Source organism: Pleurodeles waltl, chromosome 3_1 (assembly GCF_031143425.1).
Source record: "Pleurodeles waltl isolate 20211129_DDA chromosome 3_1, aPleWal1.hap1.20221129, whole genome shotgun sequence".
Classification (NCBI taxonomy): Eukaryota; Metazoa; Chordata; class Amphibia; order Caudata; family Salamandridae; genus Pleurodeles; species Pleurodeles waltl.
In genome coordinates, this window is record NC_090440.1 from 1,399,843,790 (window position 1) to 1,399,861,179 (window position 17,390).

A 17,390-nucleotide genomic window follows, 5' to 3' on the forward strand; every position below is an offset into this window, starting at 1 on the left:
TTACACGTCCCCTGTGTCCACTCCCAGTGTGTCTGTGACACCCCCTCCCAAAGTACACAAACGCGGGCACCCACACACCCAACATCCATCCACCTCACGACAGCCTCCAGTACCTGCACACAAATCACCTAAAGTTACACCTCCTACAACCACCTCCTCTTCCTCCACTCCCAGACCCCCTCCAGCTACCCATCTCAGTGTTCGTCAGAAACTCTTCCTCAGCAACGTTGACCGCTTTACCACCACCCCCACCCCTCCAATTCATAGGTCCCGTAGTAGCACCTCAGCCAAAAAAAGTTCGGTACCAGTGGTGCGTGTTAAAGGTGTGTGGAGTGCACCGGCCACCAGGGCAGCCAGTGTGACGCGGAGCCAAAGCACTGCCAGTCCACCCCCTGTAAAGCACCTTAAGTTGGAAAGTGGCCGAAGGGAGAGGGTGAAGACTCCTGCCGGCAAAACAGCACACAAGGGTCCCGGGGGGAGTGCCGAGTCAGCTGTGACTCCTCCCAAGGTGGTGAAGGGACCGAAGAAGTCTCCAAAGTCTGGTAAGAGCAGCACAGCGGAGAAGGCCGCCATCCTCCCCGCCGGCCGGGACGCCACCGCCAGCACTGTCGTCACTGTTCAGGAGACCACCGCCAGAGTCAGTGCCTTGGAGGGCAGCAGTATCGTCACTGGTCCGGAGACCACCGCCAGAGTCAGCACCCTGGAGGGCAGCAGTATCGTCACTGGTCAAGAGACCACCGCCAGAGTCAGTGCCCTGGAGGGCAGCAGTATCGTCACTGGTCCGGAGACCACCGCCAGAGTCAGTGCCCTGGCACAGTCAGTGCCCTGGAGGGCAGCAGTATTGTCACTGGTCAGGAGACTACCGCCAGAGTCAGTGCCCTGGAGGGCAGCAGTATCGTCACTGGTCCGGAGACCAGCGTCAGTGACCTGGAGGGCCCTGGCAGCCACAGCCCCGCTGGGCACTGAGGGACCGTAATGCCACACACCGCTGCACAGGTCAGAGACAGCAAAGGCAAAGACCGCCATGGCAAAGCACTGCTGAACAGGCCAAAGACCGCCATGGCAAAGCACAGCTGAACAGGTCAGAGACAACAAAGGCAAGCACCGCTGAACAGGGCAAAGACCGCCATGGCAAAGCACCGCTGAACAGGTCAGAGACAGCAAAGGCAAGCACCGCTGAACAAGGCAAAGACCGCCATGGTGAAGACCGCTGAACAGGGCAAATCAAGCATCGTTAGCCCATGTGCAGCTGGGACAGTGACGGAACTGGGACCGTCACGGGGAACGTGATGCACTCAGGGCACCATTCCCCCTCCAGAACCAGTGGAGACATGCATCCACTCTGTCTGTCCTTCACAGGATGAAGCACTCTGGGCACCAGTCCCCCTCCAGAACCAGTAGAGACTGTTATCCACTTGAGAGACTGTGGCTTTGCACTCCCTAGGATGGTACAGTGGGCAAACCACCCACTGTAGAGACTTGAGAGACTGTGGCTTTGCACTCCCCAGGATGGTACAGTGGGCAAACCACCCACTGTAGAGACTTGAGAGACTGTGGCTTTGCACTCCCCAGGATGGTACAGTGGGCAAACCACCCACTGTAGAGACTTGAGAGACTGTGGCTTTGCACTCCCCAGGATACATCAATGGCCATGGAGCCCCGTCGTGGATCTGGCGTGGTGCTGTAACCTGGCTGAGGTGCCCCCCCCTTCCCTTCCCCCTGCCTGTTGTATTTCTATCTGATGCCCCTGCAGTGTTCTCTTCGTTTGTGGGCAGGTATCTAGTGTGGGCCTCGCCCATGCATTCTGGGCACAGTGGTCCACGGACATTGATATGTGCATACCTGCAGTACTAATCGTGATGTATGATTTTTAGAATGTTTATATATATCTGTATATATTTGCTCACTGTATTTTGATACATTACAATGTTTGAACTAATTTCCTTTGTCTTTGCATTCTTCCGGGGGGGTTGTGGGTTGTTACTGTGCTGTTTGGAAATGCATTTGTGTGTGTGTTGTAGTGGGTGAGGGTCGGGTTGGGGTTGGGGGTGTTGCGTGTGTCCCCCCCTGACTTTTGCCTCCCCTATGTCGTAGGTGCAGTACTCACCGTTGTCTTCGGCGCCTACGTTGCTGGTGATCGTAGAGGAGCAGGAAGACAAGTGCAGGGAGGATTTGTAGTTCGGGCTCCATGGTGGCCTCCTTCCTTGTGGAGTGTGTTAAGGTGAGCGTTTTCCCATTGCAAAAGCTGTTTCCACCGTGTTTTTATCCACCGTGAATCCACCCCGGAAAAGGTGGCGGATTGGCTGGTTGTGATACTGTGGGCGGTACATTGTCCTCCGCCTGTATGTTGGCGGTGACCGCCATGCTGCTTGTCTGTACCACCGTGGCGGTCGGAGTGTTAAAGTGGCTGTCTATGTTGGCGGTTTCCGACACGGTCATAATTCCCTTTTTTTGTCTGCTGGCCTATTTGCGGTATTACCGCAGCTTTAACACCGTCCGCCAGGGTTGTAATGACCACCTTTGTGTCAATAGGAAATGGCTATGCAGATCAAATCGCAAGGTTTGTAGAAGGCTGGACTGGCTTGTAGTGAGTACCAAGTGGTACTTACACCAGGCCCAGGTATCCCTTATTAGTGTATAGGGGTGTCTAGCAGCTTAGGCTGATAGAAAAGGTAGCTTAGCAGAGCAGCTTAGGCTGAACTAGGAGACGAGTGAAGCTCCTACAGTACCACTAGTGTCATATGCACAATATCATAAGAAAACACAATACACAGATATACTAAAAATAAAGGTACTTTATTTTTATGACAATATGCCAAAAGTAGCTCAGTGAGTACCCTCAGTATGAGGATAGCAAATATACTCAAGATATATGTACACAATACCAAAATATGCAGTAATAGCAATAGAAAATAGTGCAAACAAAGTATAGTCACAATAGAATGCAATGGGGGCACATAGGGATAGGGGCAACACAAACCATATACTCTAGAAGTGGAATGCGAACCACGAATGGACCCCAAACCTATGTGACCTTGTAGAGGGTCGCTGGGACTGTAAGAAAACAGTGAGGGTTAGAAAAATAGCCCACTCCAAGACCCTGAAAAGTGGGTGCAAAGTGCACCTAAGTTCCCCAAAGAGCACAGAAGTCGTGATAGGGGAATTCTGCAGGAAAGACCAACACCAGCAATGCAACAACGATGGATTTCCTGACGAGAGTACCTGTGGAACAAGGGGACCAAGTCCAAGAGTCACGATCAAGTCGGGAGTGGGCAGATGCCCAGGAAATGCCAGCTGTGGGTGCAAAGAAGCTGCCACCGGATGGTAGAAGCTGTGGATTCTGCAAGAACTACAAGGGCTAGAAACTTCCCCTTTGTAGGATGGATGTCCCACGTCGTGAAGAGTTGTGCAGAGGTATTTCCGTGCAGAAAGACTGCAAACAAGCCTTGCTAGCTGCAAGGGTCGCGGTTAGGGTTTTTGGATGCTGCTGTGGCCCAGGAGGGACCAGGATGTCGCCAATTGCGTGAGGAGACAGAGGGGGCGTCCAGCAAGACAAAGAGCCCACTCAGAAGCAAGCAGCACCCGCAGAAGTGCCGGAACAGTCACTACAAAGTGGAGTGAACCGGAGCTCACCCGAAGTCACGAAAGAGGGTCCCACGACGCCGGAGGACAACTCAGGAGGTCATGCACTGCAGGTTAGAGTGCCGGGGACCCAGGCTTGGCTGTGCACAAAGGAAATCCTGGAAGAGTGCACAGGAGCCGGAGTAGCTGCAAAACAAGCGGTTCCCAGCAATGCAGTCTAGCGTGGGGAGGCAAGGACTTACCTCCACCAAACTTGGACTGAAGAGTCACTGGACTGTGGGAGTCACTTGGACAGAGTTGCTGAGTTCAAGGGACCTCGTTCGTCATGCTGAGAGGAGACCCAGAGGACTGGTGATGCAGTTCTTTAGTGCCTGCGGTTGCAGGGGGAAGATTCCGTCGACCCACGGGAGATTTCTTCGGAGCTTCTAGTGCAGAGAGGAGGCAGACTACCCCCACAGCATGCACCACCAGGAAAACAGTTGAGAAGGCTGCAGGATCAGCCTTACAAGGTCGCAGTAGTCATCTTTGCTACTTTGTTGCAGTTTTGCTCCAGCGCGGTCACCTTTACCTTTATTTGTAGTAACTCTGAGTATTGTGATTCTCATGATCTAGTGCTATATGATATAAGTGCTATAGTAGGAGCTTTGCATGTCTCCTAGTTCAGCCTAAGCTGCTCTGCTATAGCTACCTCTATCAGCCTAAGCTGCTAGAACACTACTAATCTACTAATAAGGGATAACTGGACTTGCCACAAGGTGTAAGTACCATCAGGTACCCACTATGAGCCAGGCCAGCCTCCTACAGCCCTGCATTTTGCAGGGCCTCCAAAACTTTCCATAAGTGGTCCAGTTGCTCATCCCAGGTGGAGCTAAAGACAGCTATATCATACAGATAAGCTGCACTAAAGGCTTCCAAACCTTGCAGGACTATGTTCACCAACCTTTGAAAAGTGGCAGGTGCATTCTTCAAACCAAAGGGCATCACAGTGAAATGATAGTGCCCTCCAATGGTGGAAAATGCAGTTTTAGGTTTAGCATCTTCTGATAATTTAATCTGCCAATACCCTACAGTTAAATCAAAAGTGCTTAGATACTTGGCAGAAGCCAGTGTATCTATTAACTCATCTGCCCTGGGTATAGGGTGAGCATCAGTTTTGGTTACTTGATTGAGACATCTGTAGTCAACACAAAACCTAATTTCTCTAGTACCATCTTTACTGTCAGGTTTTAGGACAAGCACCACTGGGCTAGCCCATGGGCTTTCTGAAGGCTCAAACACTCCTAAATCGAGCATTTTCTCTACCTCTTGTTTTATGCAATCTCTGACATGGTTAGGCTGCCTATAAATCTTACTTTTGATAGGTAAACTGTCTCCAGTATTGATTGTGTGCTCACACCAAATAGTTGTACCTGGTATCAGTGAGAAGAGGTCAGAAAATTGGCCTAGGAGATTTACACAGTTTGCCTTACTGCTGAGCAGAAGGACATCTGCTAGCACCACTCCCTCCACTAAGCCATCTGCTTTAGTGGTGGAGAAGAGATCAGGATGAGGGTCACTCTCTTCTTCCTGTCCCTCATCAGTTGCCATGAGCAGGGTTAAGTCAGCCCTGTCATAGTAGGGTTTTAGGCGATTGACATGAAGCACCCTAAGGGGACTTCTGGCAGTGCCCAGGTCTAACAAGTAGGTAACCTCACCCTTTTTCTCAACAATGAGATGGGGTCCACTCCATTTGTCTTGGAGTGCTCTTGGGGCCACAGTGTCCAATACCCACACCTTCTGTCCTGGGTGGTACTGAGTCAGGACCGCCTTCTGGCCATGCCATTGCTTTTGGAGCTCTTGGCCAGCCTGAAGGTTTTTACTGGCCATTTTCATGTACTCGGCGATCCTGGATCTCAGGTCAAGTACATAGTCCACCGTGTCTTGCTTTGGAGATTTTAAAGGTTGTTCCCAACCCTCCTTCACAAGTGCAAGGGGACCTCTCTCAGGGTGCCCAAAGAGGAGTTCAAAGGGGCTAAAGCCCACTCCTTTTTGGGGTACCTCCCTGTAAGCAAAAAAGAGGTATGGCAACAGGACATCCCATCTCCTTCTGAGTTTTTCAGGGAGTCCCAGAATCATACCTTTGAGAGTTTTATTAAACCTCTCAACCATACCATTTGTTTGTGGATGGTAAGGAGTTGTGAACTTGTAAGTTACACCACACTCCTTCCACATGGTTTTGAGGTATGCAGACATGAATTTACTACCTCTGTCTGACACCACTTCCTTAGGGAAGCCCATCCTGGAAAAGATTCCCAGGAGGGCTTTGACACTGCAGGCGCTGTAGTGGTCCTTAAGGGAATCGCTTCAGGATACCTAGTGGCATGGTCCACTACCTCAAGGATAAACCTAGTGCCTGAAGCTGTTGGAGGGTCAAGGGGCCAACTATGTCAACTCCTACCCTTTCAAATGGCACCCCAACCACAGGGAGTGGAATTAAGGGGGCCTTAGCTGTGCCACAAGTCTTACCACTGGCCTGGCAGGTCACACAAGAGCGACAAAACTCTTTAGTGTCCTCTGACATATGAGGCCAGTGAAACAATGGAACAAGCCTGTCCCAAGTTTTGCTCTGGCCGAAATGCCCAGCCAAAGGAATCTCATGTGCCAAGGTTAGAAGAAACTCCCTATACTGCAAAGGGATGACCAATCTCCTGGCAGCTCCAGGTTTAGGGTTCCTTGACTCAGTATACATGAGGTTATCTTCCCCATACACCTTATGGCTATCACTGACATTCCCATTCTGCTGTTTGACAGCTTGCTGTCTTAAACCCTCTAGTGTGGGACAGGTCTGCTGTGTCACACTCAGCTCTTCCCTGGCAGGCCCCCCTGCACCCACAAGCTCAGCAGTGTCTGCTGCCAGCTCATCTGGTGTAGGTTCTGCACAGGGAGAGGATTCCTCTTCCTCAAAAGGGGAATCTTCTGGAGAGGAAGGGATAGTGGGCAAGGATTTACCCTTACTACCTCTAGCTTTTGGGAGCACTTGGTCCATTGTTCCAGGATCCAAGTTTCCCTGTCCTTTTTGCTTCTAGGCCTGAGCCCTTGTCAAAGTAAAAAATATGCCCAGGAATGCCCAGCATTGCTGCATGAGCCCCCAACTCCTCTTTAGTCCAAGCTGATGTCTCCAAATCATTACCTAGTAAGCAATCTACAGGTAATTCAGTGGCTACCACAACTTTCTTTGGACCAGTAACCCCCCTTACCCAGTTGAGATTCACAACAGCCATGGGGTAGCTATTGTGAGCATCAGTCACTCGGTACTGCTGAACAAGTAGGTGTTGATCAGGGTGAACCAGTTTCTCTATCACCATAGTGACACTGGCTCCTGTGTCCCTGTAGGCCTCAACACCATTTATTAGGGGAAGTTACTTGTACTTACCCATATTAAGGGGACAAGCAACCAAGGTGGCGAAGTCAATAGCACCATCAGAGACTAAAACAGCCTCTGTGGTCTCCCTAACAAGACCAACCCCAACTACACTACCAATGGTGAGCCCAGCTACATCTTTAGATTGGCTATTTGTAGTAGACTACCCACCACCACTGCTATTACTAGGGGCACTAGAGGTTGCAGTTGGGGTTGTGGTAGTGGGAGCCTTGGTGTTTTTCTCTAGACAAGTGGAATCACTTGCCCGATGGCCTTTACTTTTACATAAATAACACCATGGCTTCTTTTGATTGTGGGAAGAGGATTTGGACCCACCACCCCCAGAGGATTTTTGTGGGCCTGATGAAGACTCAGAATGTTTTTTATCTTTTTCCCCACCCTTGTCAGAAGATTTACCATCCTTCTTCTTGCCATCCTTGTCACCCCTGTATGAACTTTTCTGTTCACTCTTGTTTTGACCCATTTGTCTGCCTTCTTTCCCAATTCTTGGGGACAGGTCAGATCTGAGGCTACCAAGTACTGGTGCAACAAATCAGACACACAATTGTTCAAAATATGCTATCTCTGGATTAGATTATACAGGCTTTCATAGTCAGACACCTTAGTGCCATGTAACCAACCCTCCAAGGCCTTCACTGAACAGTCTACAAAGTCTGTTCAGTCTTGAGAGGACTCTTTTCTGGTGTCCCTGAACGTAATCCTATATTGTTCAGTGATTAAGCCAAATCCATCCAAGAGTGCATCCTTCAAAACTTTGTAATTATTAGCATCACTTTCTTTGACAGTAAGGAGCCTATCCTTACCCTTACCAGTGAAAGATAGCCACAGGATAGCAGCCCAGTGCCTTTGAGGGACCAACTGTACCATACAGGCCCTCTCTAGTGCAGAAAACCAATTGTTAATATCATCCCCCGCCTTGTAAGGGGGGACTATCTTATGCAGGTTTCTGGAATCTTGTTCTCTCACCGGATTGCTATCAAAAACACTGCTGCTGCCACCATGGGGAACTAACCCCAACCTCTGCCTTTCCCTCTCTACATCTAGAGATTCCCTGTCTAAGGTCAGCTGCTGCTGTTTTAGCTTCAGTCTGGCCTCTTCCAACCTCACCTTCCGAGTTCCCTTTCCATAATGTTGTCCTCAGGGTGGGAGGCTTGGGAATTCTGAGACACAGAAGAAATGTGGTAATTGGCAGAGTGTGACCTGTCTTTAACTGGCTGGACTCTAGTAACCTAGCCTTTAGGAATGAAAGGTGCCCTCCTAGTGTGTGACCCCCTCCCACTACCAGTGTCACTAGATGGCCTGTTAGCTGGCAGGTCTTTGGATGAACCCTCCCCAGCATCCTCAGGGGACTCCTCTGAGTCTTGCTGGGTACCCACCTCCTCTACCTCCGGATCCTGGGATGGGCCAGACTGGTTTTGGTTACTTTCTAGGAAGGGGCTAAGTAGAAGACCTTTGGTAGGGTTCTTACCAATGCTTAATCCTCTTTCAATGAAGAGACCCCTCAAGCTTTTAAAGTTTAAACTACCATAGGTTGCCTGGACAAATGTGGGAGTACGTTCTACTGCAGACATGATTGTTAGAAAGGGTTTAGGACAGAGAGAAAAAAAGTTTAGAAACTTTTAAAGAAAAGAGAAAAACATTTTCAAACTTTTCAAAACTTTTCAGAAACTTTTTAGAAAGTTTAAAGAAAGAAAGTTAAACTGTTTAGGTTAACTGTGTATATTCTGAAGTATTTGGTATATGTATGACAAAGTGATAAAGCAGTTAAAAGTACTTATCCCACCCCTGCAACACCAATGTAGGAGGCTGGCCTGGCTTATAGTGGGTACCTGATGGTACTTACACCTTGTGCCAGGTCCAGTTATCCCTTATTAGTATATTAGTAGTGTTCTAGCAGCTTAGGCTGATAGAGGTAGCTATAACAGAGCAGCTGAGGCTGAACTAGGAGACATGCAAAGCTCCTACTGTACCACTCATGTCATATAGCACTATATCATAAGAATCACAATACTCAGTTACTAAAAATAAAGGTACTTTATTTTAGTAACAATGTGCCAAAAATATCTCAGAGAATATACTCCCTTAGGAGGTAATTAAAATACACAAAATATACACACAAGCCAAAATCAGGTAAATAAACAGTTCGAAAAGTAGTGCAAACACTGTAGAATACAATAGGATGCTATAGGCCTATGGGCAACACAAACCATATACTAAGAAAGTGGAATGCAAACCACTTAGGGACCCCTGGCCCAGTGTAGTGAGTAGAAGGTCGCTAGGAGTTTCAGAAAACACTAAGAGTGTCCAAGATACCCCACCCCAAGACCCTGAAAAGTAGGAGTAAAGTGACCCTACTTCCCCAGAAACACATCAAAGTCGTGATAGGAGATTCTGCAAAGACCACAAATGACTGCAAAGCACTGAAGACGGATTCCTGGACCTGAGGACCTGTAAAGGAAGGGGACCCAGTCCAAGAGTCACAAAAGTGTCCAGGGGGGGCAGGAACCCACTAAACCCCGGATGAAGGTGCAAAATGGCTGCCTCCAGGTGGAAGAACCTGAAGATTCTGCAACAACAGGAGATTCCAGGAACTTCTCCTTTACACAGATGTCCCACGGAGTGCTGGAGAATGCAGAGTTGTTTCTTTGGAGAAAAACTGCAAGCAAGCCTTGCTAGCTGCAAAGGTTGCGGTCAAAGAAAATGGGTGATGCCTGGGCCCAGGAGGTTGCCACTTAGAAGAGGAGACAGAGAGGGCCCTCCGCAACACAGAGAGCCCATGCAGAAGAAGCCAGCACCCGCAGAAGTACTTGAACACGGGTTCAAGAAAACTGAGCACAGTGGTCGTCTCAACACTAGGGGTCCCAGCTATAGCTGCTGGAGGTGAGGGCTGCACTGTCTCACCGGGTGAAGGTGCAGCCTCTGCAGGAGTAGTGGACTGCACTGCCTCAACTGGAGGTGAGGGCTCTGTGACCACTGGTGGTGGTGTCATCCTGCCAGCCTCTGCTGGAGGTGAGGGCTGCACTGTGTCAGCAGGTGAAGGTGCCTCCTGGGCAGCCTCTGGTGGAGGTGAGGGCTGCACTGTCTCAGCAGGTGAAGGTGCAGCCCCTACAAGAGGAGTGGGCTGCACTGCCTCAGCTGGAGGTGAGGGCTCCGTGACCACTGGTGGTGGTGGTGTCACCCTGCCAGCCTCTGCTGTGGTCGAGTGCTTCTTCCCCTTCATGGCAGACGTCGAGGGCTTCTTCACCTTAATGGCAGTAGGTGCGCGCTCCATCCCCTTCATGGCAGGAGTCAAGGGCTTCTTCCCCTTCATGGCAGGAGTCGAGGCCTTCTTCCCCTTCATGGTAGGAGGTGCGGCCTCCTTCACGTTCATGGCAGGAGTTGAGAGCTTTTTCCACTTCATGGAAGTGGCTGTGGGATCCTTACCGTTCCTGGTTGGTGGAGTGGGAACCATCACTGTCTTGCCTCCACGACTAGTAGGCACCTCCACTGTCCATGTAGACTGTTTGGCTGAGGTGCTGGGCTGGGTTGTTGGGACCCTGCTCTTACGGGTAGATGGTGAGAAGGGAAGAGTTGAAGTTGGGCAAAGTAAAGCTTTTTAGGGACGGGGGAAGAGGGAGGAGGGATGGGAGTGGAGGTTGAGGGAGTGGTTGTTGGAGGAGTACATCTGCTGGACCTGGGTGCAGGTGCATGGGGAGTGTGCTGATGTGAGGTGTGTAGGAGGCTGGCCTGGTTTGTAGTGTGTACCTAAGGTACTTATACCTTACTCCAGGTCCAGTTATCCCGTATTAGTGAAATGTAGGCAGTGTTCTAGCAGCTTAAGCTGTCTAGAGGTAGCTGTAGCAGAGCAACTTAGGCTGAACTAGGAGACATGCAAAGCTCCTGCAATACCACTATAGTTACACAGAAATTATAGACAATAAAAGACAATACTCTGTGTTACCAAAAATAAAGGTACTTTATTTTAGTGACACAAGGCCAAAAAGTCTTAGAGACAATACTCCTTCTGGAGGTAAGTATTATACACAATATTTACAGTAGAGACCAAAATCAGGGTGTCTCGCCGCTGCACGCAGCACGAGCCGAACATTCGGCTCAGGCCGCGGCCCGCTGTCTGAAGACGCGCCGTGTCCCCAGCCTGCTGTGCACATTTCGAGGCCCCAAATTGGGCATGGGGCCTCGTTCTTTTTTAGCGCGACGTGCATCCAGGCAGGTCTGACCTCCCCCACTCACCTGTTCTTCTTTTCTTCTTCTTTTCCTGTTGTTTTGTTGAGCGTTCCTTTATGTTTTTTCCTTTTCCCATATTACCCCTTTCTTCCCAGCATCCCTTGTTCCCTACTCTCTATGGCTCCTATTCCATTATGTTCTATGTGTTTGTCCCTATGTAAGATGGTGTCCTTGTACTTCCTGTTGGTCGCTTCCTGTTTATGGTATTTAAGGGCTGTGATTCTTACTCTCCTTGCGCTGCAACACTTTCTGTATGGCTGGTGTCTTCGCTCCTGCTTCCTTATATTCTATATTGGATCTCGTCTGTTCCAGTGTTTTTTCCCGTACTTTTGCTCCTGTATTTACCTATTCATTTTGTTCCTGTTTCAGGAACCTATCCTTTTGGAGGTTTTTTCCCCTTTTCAGGTTTTTTTTTCCCTCTGGCACTACTTCTGAGGGACACGGCCTGCTCTTGGCGTATCCATTGCCTGCAGCACCGTGGCTACCAGAAAGAGTCGCCCCTACCTGGGCCAAGGCCGAACATTCAGGAACAAGATCCTCGCCCCTCGTTCTGCGGACTCCAGGTTGAAGCAGCACGTAAGTCGTGACAGATTGCAGCGCCCAATACTCCTGACTTCGTCTAACACCATGGATGATACAGTGGCGACTGCTGCAGATCCTGATCAATCTCTTCTGGCAACCATTCAGGAACAGGCTCAGGAACTGCAACAATTACGCAATGAGAATGCTGCTTTATGATAGGCTTTGGCTTTCCGCAGTACAGATGTTCCGGCCGTCTCCACCTCTACTCCTCGTGTCTCCGGTGAACCAACTAAACTGCGAGAGTTCCTCGATGCATTAACTGTATATTTTGCTTTCCGACCCACCCAATTCTCCCACGACAAGACAAAGGTGGGATATCTAATCAGTGCGCTATCCGGTCCTGCCTTGGCCTGGGCAACCCCGATGGTATCATCCAATGACCCGGAATTGTCAGACTATCCTGCCTTTGTGAATCGGTTCAAACAGATGTTTAGTCATCCAGGATTGGAGGCCTTTGCTGAAGAAGCATTATGTGACATCCAACAAGGCTCACAAGATGTCCTCCAATATATTACCTGCTTTCGACAGCTAGCGGCTGAGACTACCTGGGTGTAACAAACTCTGGTGACTTTATTCCGTAGAGGACTTGAGGAGAAGATTAAAGATGAGTTAGTACACTCCACCCAAGTTGAGGATCTTCGTGGTCTGATGGATCTAGCTCTTTCCATCGAATACCGTCTCCAAGAACGACATATGGAGAAGAGAAAGAGTAGAGGATCTTCCCAGCCAAGCACTTCACGTGTCTTTTTGCATCGTCCTGAGGAACCTCGTCCTCCAGTCAGACACAGAAGGTGAAACTATGCAGGTGGATACCACTAGAGGCCCACTTCTCGTCAGCGAGCGGGAAGAAAGACGTAAGAAAGGATTGTGCCTGTATTGTGGTGCTGCCGGTCACACGCTTCGTACCTGCCCCGTTTGTCCTCTAAGGTCATCAGGAAACACCACTTCCCGTCCTCTGTAAGAAGCGAGGGGACGGGATCATCTGCTATGCCTTCCATCAGTTCATTCAAGGACAATGCCACAACTTTGTTTGTTACCAGTGATGTTACAGTTACCGGACTGTCGTGAAGAAAGAACAATGGCCTTACTTGATTGTGGTGCTAATGGCATATATATGGATAAAACTTAGGCCACAACACAACAAATACCAACACGACCCAAAGAAGTCCCGGAACAAGTTCACGCAGTGGATGGATTCTTAATATCCTCTTATCCAGTCGATACTGCCACCCTGACACTAAGTTTACAATTTGGGAACCACCAAGAACACATCTCATTTGATCTAATATCATCCCCCAATCATACTATCATTTTAGGAATTCCGTGGTTCATAAGACACAACCCTTATGTAAATTGGGAAACTCAGACTATTTCCTTGTCCTCACAGTTTTGTCATGAGAACTGCTTTGCTTCAGACACATATTGGTCACCCAAGAGGTTGATGCCTACTGTAATTACTACCGGATGTTCCATCAATACAGTCCAAGGAGTCCCCGATCACTATCTAGAATTTCAAGATGTATTCCCAAAACCATCCAGACCTGTGTTACCCCCTCATTGAGATTATGATTGTGCTATTCCCTTGGAATCTGGGGCAATCGTTCCCTTTGGGAGAATGTATTCACTCACGGAACCCGAAAGGGAAGTTCTCAAGGAATAGTTACAAAAAAACGTACACAGCGGTCTTATTGTACCATCATCCTCTCCAGCAGGGGCTCCCCTCTTTTTTGTACCCAAGAAGACGAAGGATCTTCATCCCTGCCTGGAGTTTCGAGGTCTAAATAAGATAACTATAAAGGACCGTTATCCTTTGCCCCTCATCAAGGATATTCTAGAGGCAGTCAGAGGGGCTCAACGATTTACCAAACTAGATTTTCTTGGAGCCTACCACCTTTTGCGTATTAATGAAGGTGACGATTGGAAGACTGCCTTCCAAACCCCATTTGGTCATTATGAGTACAGAGTTATGCCTTTTGGTCTCACTAATGCCCCCTCAATTTTCCAAAGATTTATGGACTTCTCTGATCTCTTGAACCATACGGTCGTCATCTACTTAGACGCTATCCTTATTTATTCAAGACATCCTGAACTTCATTCTTCTCACGTGAAACAAGTCCTCCAAAGACTCCAGGAACATCAACTGTCCTGTACACCAGAAAAAGTGTGAGTTTGACAAGACCGAAGTCAAATATTTGGGATATCACCTTAGTCCCACTGGAATAGCAATGGACCAGGAAAAGGTATAAGCCATCCTAGACTGGCCTTCCCCTTCGTCTATTAAGGAAACGCAATGTTTTCTAGGACTGGCTCATTTTTATCGACAGTTTATCTTAGACTTTGCAGAACAAACCAGCCACAGAACTCAAACATTAAAGAAGGAGAATTTAAAGAAAGGCTTTGTCTGGACAAGGGTGGCTAAAATAGCCTTTCAGAGTCTAAAAAAGGCTTTCACTCAAGCACAGATATTGAGACACCCAGATACCAACAAACAATTTATTGTTGTTTCTGATGCTTCTGAACTAGCCATCGGAGCTGCTTTACTCCAACAAGAAGAAGATGACAGTCTTTTAAATCCTGTTTTCTGTTTGTCCCATGTACTTTCTGCATCAGAACAATATTCAGTACTAGAAAGGGAGTTATTAGCCCTGAAAACAGCCTGCCTAGAGTGGAGACAGTTTTTTATGGATTCCAAAGAGCCCTTCGAGGTGACAACAGACCATCTTAACCTACAATGTCTACGTAATTTTCTATACCAGAACAGTCGTCAGGCTCGTTGGGCCTTTTTCTTCAGTCAGTATGACTTTTATGTCACTTATATTCCTGGATCCCAAAACATTCTGGCCGATGCTCTTTCTCGACGTTATCCAGATTGTACTCCTATCCCATCACAATATCTACTTGAGCCCAGTAAAATCATCGGAGTAGCTCAATCTTTCCTGGATGAGGTACAACAGGAATATTCCAACCTGTCTGATCAAGAGTTAAAGAAACTAAACCCCCTAATACATAAACTGAAGGGGTATTATTATTATAAGAACCAGTTGTTCCTCCCTACTAACGGAGTAAGAGAAAAGGCACTACAAATGTGCCATGATTCTCCGGTTGCTAGTCAGATGGGCATCAAGGCCACACAGGAACTACTCTCGCGGTCTTTCTGGTGGCCTACCTGGAAATTGGATGTCGAAAGATACGTCCAGGCTTGTCCCATATGTGCTCAAGTAAAATGACCCCTGTACCAGACCTGCGGGATTACTACAACCATTACCTGTTCCACCTGCTCCATGGCACACCATTTCTACTGATTTCATGTGTTCACTACCTCCATCAGCAGGAAACCGGGTTATCATGGTCACAATAGATTCCTTTACAAAGATGGCTCACTTCACTGCCCTGAAGAAATTACCAATTTCCCAAGAACAAAGTCAGATATTTATCCGTCATATTTTCCGTCTCCACGGACTCCCACACAGCATTGTATCTGCAGGGGACCTCAGTACATATCCCGGTTTTGGAAAAATTTCTGTAGGATACTGAATATCAATATAGCACTATCATCTGGTTTTCATCCCCAAACCAATGGACAGACTGAGCGTCTCAACCAAGGATTGGAGCAGTACCTTCGCTGCTTTTGCAATTCTACCCAGAGCAACTGGAACACTTACCTTCCTATCGTTGAATTCTCTTACAATAACACTGTCCATAGTGCCTCCAAGGTCACTCCTTTTTAGAGTCGAGCCTGCGTTGCATGCGTATCGCAACAAGACTCTTTTGTATTTAGAAAAGGGCTCGGAGCCCTGTCAACTTCACGTCAGTGTTTTTTATTGGTTCGTGGGCTTCCCTAATAAAATCTGCTTGCTTTCATTAGTCGAAGGCACGCATATGGCATGCCTTTTCCGGTGGCTAGCCCTCCTCGAGCGCAACCAAGTACAGAAAACATGCGAGGCTCGCTGTTTTCCATCGGGCTCGTGGCCTTTTTCCTCTAATTTACGAGCGCGATCTCGCTTGGCAGAAGTCGAGCGCTTTACATACTTGATTTCACTTTTTTGGGTTATGTACAAAAATGCACTTTTGCCCGATAGGTGAAAAGTCGGGTTAAGAGTTTACAATGCGATCAGCTCTAACATGAGCAAACGCGAGACCCGTTGCATTGTAAATGCTTGTTTCTGTGCTTATGGCTATCATCCTACCTCTTTTCCTACTACTCCTCAGTCTAACTCTTCTCTTCCTGCTGTCACTTCCTTTTCCAGACGACTTTTACAGATCCATAGATTGATTCGATATAACTTGTTGAACACCAAGAGATACATGAAGAGAATAGCAGATAAGAAGCGTAGGGATGCTCTAGTATATCACCTCCAGGATAAAGTCTGGCTTTCTTCAAAATTTTTGCCTTTACGCCTTTCTCAGAATAAGTTCACACCTTGTTACTACGGTCCTTTCCGTATTCTTCAGCTGATTAGTCCTGTCCCTGTCCGTCTTCACTTGCCTCGTACCTGGAGGAATCATCCGTCTATCATGTTTCCCAGCTCAAACCTTATGTACCTGATTCTTACTCTCGACAGTATCCTTGTCCTCCTCCTTTGTTGGTGGATGATGTACCAGAATATAAGGTACAAGAGATTTGTGACTCTCGTATCTTTCACAAACGTCTTCAATATCTGATTCATTGGAAGGGTTACCCTCTCAGTGAATGCTCTTGGGTAGATGCATCTTCTGTTCACGCACCTCTTCTGATTCGTCATTTTCACTGCTTGTTTCCGCACAAACCAGGACCTTTGGGGGGGGACCTACTGTTGCGCCGAATGTTCGGCTCGGCTGCAGCACGCGGTCTGAAGACACGCCGAGTCCCCAGCCTGCTGTGCACATTTCGAGGCCCCAAATTAGGGCATGGGGCCTCGTTCTTTTTTAGCGCAAAGCGCTTCCAGGCAGGTCTGACCTCCCCCACTCACCTGTTCTTTTCTTCTTCTTTTCCTGTTGTTTTATTGTGCCTTCCTTTATGTTTTTTCCTTTTCCCATATTACCCCTCTCTTCCCAGCATTCCTTGTTCCCTACTCTCTATGGCTCCTAGTCCATTATGTTCTATGTGTTTTTCCCAATCTAAGATGGTGTCCTTTTACTTCCTGTTGGTCGCTTCCTGTTTGTTGGTATTTAAGGGCTGTGATTCTTTCTCTCCTTGCTCTGCAACACTTTCTGTTTGGATGGTGTCTTCGCTCCTGCTTCCTTGTATTCCATATTGGATTTCGTCTGTTCCAGTGTTTTTTCCTGTACTTTTACTCCTGTATTTACCTATTCATTTTGTTCCTGTTTCAGGAACCTATTCTTTTGGAGGTTTTTTCCCCTTTTCAGTTTTTTTTTCCCTCTGGCACTACTTCTGAGGGACAAGGCCTGCTCTTGGCGTATCCATTGCCTGCAGCACCGTGGCTACCAGAAAGAGTCGCCCCTACCTGGGCCAAGGCCGAACATTCAGGAACAAGATCCTCGCCACTCGTTCTGCCGACTCCAGGTTGAAGCAGCACGTAAGTCGTGACACAGGGCAGTAAATAGTCATAGAATAGTGCAATCAGTAGAAAATACAAGAGAA